Source organism: Marmota flaviventris, chromosome 9, assembly GCF_047511675.1.
Source record: "Marmota flaviventris isolate mMarFla1 chromosome 9, mMarFla1.hap1, whole genome shotgun sequence".
Lineage (NCBI taxonomy): Eukaryota > Metazoa > Chordata > Mammalia > Rodentia > Sciuridae > Marmota > Marmota flaviventris.
Genome location: NC_092506.1, coordinates 121,892,713 through 121,900,134, shown reverse-complemented (window position 1 = coordinate 121,900,134; position 7,422 = coordinate 121,892,713).

Below are 7,422 nucleotides of genomic sequence, written 5' to 3'. Positions count from 1 at the left end.
GTCTGTCAGGGAACAACAGAATTCTGTAAGAGTTGCTGAGTGAAATTCATAAAGCATCATTCCCTTTGTCCTGAAGTCAATGAGGTCATTTTTGGCAAGGTCTGCATCATTGATTTGCTGTCCATGTCAGCAAGGAAGGATTACAAATCCATGTTTCAATTTTAAGGTCATGGGAGAAAAGTAACCTTCAACAAATTTCTTCAGGGTTTCCTAGTATCTGTAGATATCTGCCTGCAGATAAATTAAATGGAAGAATTTGCATAGTTGTCTTTTTCAAGTAACTTTAATATAGAGTGCCAATTTGGCCCAAAGCAGGATTTGTAATGATGACTTGCAGAACTTACAATTTTGAAGGCTTTTATTCACTCATACATCCATAAAATGAGACACTCTTTGGATTTACCCTTCATTTTCAAACTGTTCTGAAAGTAACCTTTTCTTAACTTTAAAAGAAAAAAAAAAACTTCTCTTGGATTTTCAATACATTTTAAATGACATGTTTTATAAATCAGCAAGCATTATGCAGTTAGGAAACTATAGTTTTCACTGAAATATTTTACAATTCCACTTGAATATACTTCATGATTTAGCGAGTGGAGATGCAATTTCACAGCAATAGAGAAAAAAAAATCAGAATCTCATACCAATATTGGATACCAACTTCAGCCTGCAAAAACAAATGTGCCTTCACAATGGGGAGTATTTCTTCACAAAGTCCATAAAAAGCCATTAGTTGTGAAGAATCTTGGCTGTGTCATAAATAAATGAAATGCCAAGAATTTTCTTCTAGTTTAACTTCCTTTAACTAAAAAAAAAAAAAAACCCAACCATTTCAAATCTTCGTTTAAGTTATGCCTTTATTTATAGAAAATTAGATATCTTGATAAACATTAATAGTATCATTTAATTTCATGAAGAGAAGTCATGGCATGAGCATTTCTTTATCAAACAGCATTTCATAATGAGACAACAAGATATTGTTAAAAAAGGATTTTAATGTGGTTAAATTTATTTGAAAGGCACATAGATTTGCTGGTTTGATTTTCCCTGTGATTTCATTTCTACAAACTAGTTGAATATCTTGTGTTATTGTTTGGATCTGATGAGTCCACCAAAAGCTCATGTGTAAGACAATGCAAGAAGGTTTAGTAGAGAAATGATTTGAGTTATGAGAGCCTTGATCCAATCAATGAATTAACCCCTCTCCCATGGGATTAATTTGGGTGTTAACCTAAGTTGGGTAGGGTGTGGGTAGAGGAGGTGGATCCCTGGAGTCATGCCTTTGATCTATGTGGTTTGTATCTGGCCAGTGTAGCCTCTCTCTCTCTCTCTCTCTCTCTCTCTCTCTCTCTCTCTCTCTCTCTCTCTCTCTCTCCTTTCTGGTCAGCATATGAGCCACTTGCCACCTCTACACTTTTCTGCCATGAAATCCCACCTCACCTCAAGCCCCAAGGAATGTAGCCACCTGTCCATGGCCTGAGACCTCTGAAACCATGGGCCCCAAATAAACTTTTACTCCTTTATTTTTTTTCAGGTCTTTTTGTCAGAGCAATAAAAATGCTGACTAAAATATCTTGTTTCATTAAATGTTCCCCAATAGTATGACTTTCAATTTTAACATATGGTGAGAAAGTATTTTGTGCTCAGGAAAGTCTAAATTTTTATGTAGTTAAAGATAAATTAGCTCAATCCTACATTAAAAACTAAGATTTCAAATTTTCCAACATTTTTCTCTTTTATTCACTTTTCTTTATGATTAAATTTAACTTTATCTATTTTTTAACTTATTTTGGCTGTCATTTTTATTTTACTTTACTATGGTCAACTAAAATAAAATCAAAGAACATCTGCTTTTCAATTTTTCTATTTGCTTACCTATGTATGGCAAGTGTTATTATTCCTATGAGGAAAGGGCTATGTCTATAAGAACAAGTTAAGATATGTGTTTCTAGTTCTGATGTATTGGAAATTATCTTAGATATTGCAATATTTTAAAAGTGAAGATTCTATATGTGATAAAGGATTGTACTGTCTTATAATACTCAATAGTAGAGAGAAAAAAATACTTTAAATACCTCAGTCAAGGTTCCCAGTGAAGAATGTAAGCAAAAGACTTACATTAAATTTTTCATCCTCAAGAAATCTCACATTAGCTATTGTGAGAAAATTATTTTTTTAAGACTCACAACTACAATGATAGAGGTTGTAGAAGATACAACAGCAGCCACAAACTTATCAGTTGGAAAGCAGATAAAGAATAAGCAACTGAAGTGGCTCTGAGATAGCTGTAACATAAAGCAAATTATCAAAAGGTGAGAAAATACCTTATTTGTACTAGAGAACATTCAAGGCATCAGGAAGGGCAATCAACAAGTGCCTTGAAGTCAGGAATAAATAGATCAGTAAAAAATGAGGACAATTTTTAGAACACTGTTTATGAGCAGTTAGGTCTCTGCATTTTTTGAGGCAGTTAAATCATAAAACAGAAACCTGTTAAATAATTTCATCTTCTCATTCAATTTTAAGTATGTAGTGATTTTCTCTGTAACCAATTATGGTAAAGTATCCATATCTATAGTCATTTCTTCCCCTAGATAAGTATATAAGAATTATGCAAAAATTTATTATGTTTAATTATGAGATATGTATTAGATTTCTCTAGAGGAACAGAACCAACAGAATTTATATATATATATATATATATATATATATATATATATATATATATATATATATATATATATATATCCCCCAAAAGCTCATGTGTGAGACAATGCAAAAAGGTTTAGAAAAGAAATGTTTGGGTTATAGAGCCTTAACCCAATCAGTGAATTAATCACCTAGTGGGATTAATTGCATGGTAACTGAAAACAGGTGGGGTGTGGCTGGAGGAGGTGGGGTATTGGGGATGTGACCTTGGGGTATATACTTGTATCTGGTGAGTAGAGATATCTCTCTGCTTCTGACCACCTTGTGAGATGCTTCCCTCTATCATACTCTTCCACCATAATGTTACAGCTCATCTTAAGCCCTGAGGAATGGAGCCAATTTCTATGAACTGAGATCTCTGAAACTGTGAACCCCAAATAAAATTTTTCTCCACTATAGTTGATTTGATTGGTTCTTTTAATCACAGCAGCTAAAAAAAAAGAAAAAGAAGAAAAGAATGTTTTAGTAATTTTGTTAGTCATTGCTGTTATGAAATACCCGAGATTACCTATAAATAGAAATGATTTGTTTGACTCATGGTTTTCAGAGGTTTCAGTTCATGGTCAGTTGGTCCTGTTACTTTTATACCTGTAGCAAGGGATCACACCATGTGGGAGCACTGAGTAAAACAAAGATTCTCACTTCATGAGTGGGAAATGAAAGAAGATAGAGAAAGGAACTGGAGTGGAGTCTTGAAATTCCTTTCAAGGGTACACTTCCAATGACCTTCAAGTTTCTACCACCTCCTGGTAGTACCAAACTGGAGAGTAAGCCTTTAACATCTGGGCCTTTGGGGGACATTCAAGATCTATATCAAAGTGCTATTTTGAAGTGAAAATGATTAAACTCATATCTTAATACTAAGGTATAAGTGATGGTGGTAAGTAGCAACCCTTAGTATCCACAGAGTATATTACATGCTCCAAGAAAAGGGGGTTTAATTTGGCATGATACATCGAACAAGTGTTCAGTGATGACATCAAACATGTATGAAAGCACTAATTTACCAGAGAATAGTCTTTCTACATGTTTAAGAAGATAATTTGATTTGTGTGTTTGTTTTCTTTGGGTTGAAGTGGGAGTATTCAGAGTCAGAGAAAAGAACCCAATTTATGTGGTAATGAGAACATAACAGATTATAAATGGTCAAAGGAAACATACATTTAGGAGGTAACAAAGACCCATTACTTGGACTTTAAATAATCAATTACACTGACAATATTCCTTCTTGCCTTTGAGGTAAAAAGTATATTATATATATTTTTGACATCCTGGGTGATAAATTCAGAGCCTCTTTATTCTATTATCTTATAATGAAAAGTTGAAATGCTTCTTTTCTAAAAGGTAGGTCAATTATTCCTACTCATCTTTAATTCATATGAATGTGGTTAAATGCTTTGGTGGTAGAATGTTCCATGGGTTCCTTAGATCAGCTAACATGGTATATCTCAACCTACAAGTGCTGTTCTTACTAAAGCTTCATTTTGAGTTCTATGAGACTGTGATGTGCTTTCTAATTCCTAGGCTAGTCATTATTCTCGGTATCTTAGGTGAAAAAGCTGGACATTAAAATGTTTTATTTATTCTAATGAGGCCAATACTAAAATATTTCTCAGAATGTTTGTTCTCTATGTCTTCTGCCTACAATCTCAGCTGCTGCTGCTTTGTAAACACCTTGTTGCTTTGCCCTATACTAATTCAACATAACCCTCTACCTAGAACTTGTGGGAAATTCCCACGTTGACTTCTTCTGTCTCATTTTATTTCCTTCGTAAGTGCTCTATCTTCATAATTCCAAAACTACAACAATCTCAAAGTATGATTTCGGTATCCTTAGTTCAACAAAACAAATTTTTCCACTTTACAAAGTTCTTCACTGGCAATGATCACAGGGTTCATCTTGTGAGTGTACTCTCTACCAGTAATCATCTTTTTATGCTGTGTGTTTTCCATGGCAAAAATTTTGTTTCAAATTTTGCCCATTCTTGTAGTTGCTACTGGTCGGAAGGCTAGTGTAGCAATTTTCACATATAAAAGAGTTATTTCTTGTTGTGTTGGCCCATCTTCTATTGTTATTACAGAATACCTGAGGGGGTAGTTTATAAATGAATGAAGTTTATTTAGCTCACAGTTTTAGAAATCAAAGAGCAATGTGCCACCTTCTGCTCAGCTCTGGTGAGAACCTCATGGATACATCACTATGTGTTGAATTACATTATGGTTGGAGACAAATGAGATGGAGAGATCAAGTGATGAGACAGGAAGCCAGAAGATTGAGGGGAAAGGCTGCTTCTTTTAATAATAACTCATTCTCAAAAGAAATAACAAGTTCCCTGTTATTTCCCTAAGTGTAGCATGTATAAGGTACTAACAGCCTTCCATCAGCCTCTACTTCCTGAGGATTTTGCCTTCAGGTTCAGCATCACACATGGGGGGACCAAGCTTCAGGCACAAGAAACTTTGGAGAACACATTCAAACCATCTTCAAGCCATGGGACTTACTTTTTGTCTACATTTAATTCAGTCCTTAAAAATGAAGTCAAAATATTGAGTGATATTTCTGAAATTTGTCTGTTCATTCTTGTACTTCTGTCAGTTTTTGTTTTATGTTCTTTTAGTTTTATTGGCCAAATCTACTTTTTTTCATTTTAAAAACATTTATTTGATCATCAAGCTTTGCTTTGTAAATGCCCGAACATTAATTTTATTTCCCCACATTAATTTTAATACCATTTTAGTCTTTTGTACTAATAACTTAAAAGCACTTGATTATTTAAACAAATGTAGATTACCCCAGATACTTATAATCTCTAAAAAGACCAAGAGAAAAGCTGATCTTGGAAGACAATTCAACCTACAGAATTATTAGATAATAATAATAAGTTGTTCTGAGGCTCCCAGCATATGTATATAATATACTGAGTTTAAAAAATCAAGTATGATTGTTCAGTTTGTCATCTTTCCCATGTTGATAACAAAGTAAGAACAAAGAAAATTATGTTAAGCTTCAGTCCTTGAAATATTGACAGAAACTTATACACATGCTTGTGCCTGCACGTGCACACAAACACACACACAAACACAGATGCTTATTCAAATTCACAAGCATACAAAATATTATAAAATAGAAGTAAGCCCTTCAAACAAATAATAAATACTGGAGTGTAGAGCAAGAATATGGCTATGATGAAGAGCTGAGTAATCAAACATTCTCATGAATAATCAGAGGGGACAAAGCAAAACCATAGTTGAGAAGGCAAAACACTACCAGCAAAACCTGACATACATACGCTTCTTAATAATGAAATTATTAGGTGTTTATCTGATAGGAAGTCTACAAAAACAATATTGACTAGTATTCTCTAGCATACCAATAGAGCATTGATTGTAGCATTGTATATGTATTCAGCTAAAGACTGAAAAACTAAAATCCAAAGACCACAAAATAAGATGATGAATTGTAGAAAGAAATTGATATTAGGCAAAAGTTTAAAGTATGAATTAAATAATTACTGAATATCTTTAAAATGCATTAACTGAGAGAAACAAATGTATGCTACCAACAGTATGGAGTAAATTGAATACTAAATACTAAATATCTTCAGGAATGGTGCTTTTGCTTTTCTTGAACACACATATAAAATGTTAAGAAGGATACACAGGAACCATTAAAGTAATTAAATTAATTAACTTTAGTGAATGGTCCAGTGAAGGAGAAGAAATGCATTTACTGACCATGTTATAAATTTCTATTAGTTTTCTAATGTAAATAAATATATTATTTCATTTAAAGAATATAAAATATTATAGAGATGTATATTTTATATTTGTACATTGGTCTCAGGACAGTCTGAGGTGTATAGTTCTTTATCTCACAGGTTTCCTGTGATTAGTTACTAGTCTTTTCATAGTGTCTATAAATTAATAAAATTCAACATACATTTGTAACAGTCTTGTAGAAAACAGGCATTTGCATTTTAAATGTGCATATTTTTGAAATAACAATTTCATTTTGAGAAATGTAGTTCTGCTGTCATGTATTTAAAAAATAAAATCAATTAACAAAAAGAATGTTCTTATAGCCCATCTCTCCCCTCGGTGACAATGAGCTGTGCCTTTACCAGTGTACGATCCTGAGCTTACATGTTATATCCATATGTGTTAAGAACTTGAAACTTTTTTGCCCTTATTGTAGTTTATTGATGATTTCTACCTGATACATCAGTGTCCCCCCCATTGGCCACATCTACTTTGAGCTCTATTATGTCTCTTTAAAAAAAATGACACTTTTATAACTATGAAATATTTACCTTTCTAACAATGGTATTTTTCTTTAAGTATACTTTTTTCTGATTTGAATAGAGTCACATTAAATTTCTTATAATGAGTGTTTCTGTTACCTGTCCTTTTCCTCTCTTTACTTCTAAATTATCAGTGTCTTTATGTATAAAATGCAGTTGCTAAAATATGTGGTCTGGTGTGCAAATTTGGCTCTATCCTGACAATCACTCCATTTCATTTTAAGCACTCAATTTATTATATCTATTATAATTATTGATATAATTAGATATGTTTATAATCCTTCCACTTTCTATTTATTTACTCTGTTCTTTCTTACATTGTCTTTCCTTTTTCTACTACTATTGCCTTTCCTAATATTTTACTAGTTATTTTTTTAATCTGTTCCATTGGCATGTAGCTTTCTGACTTTAT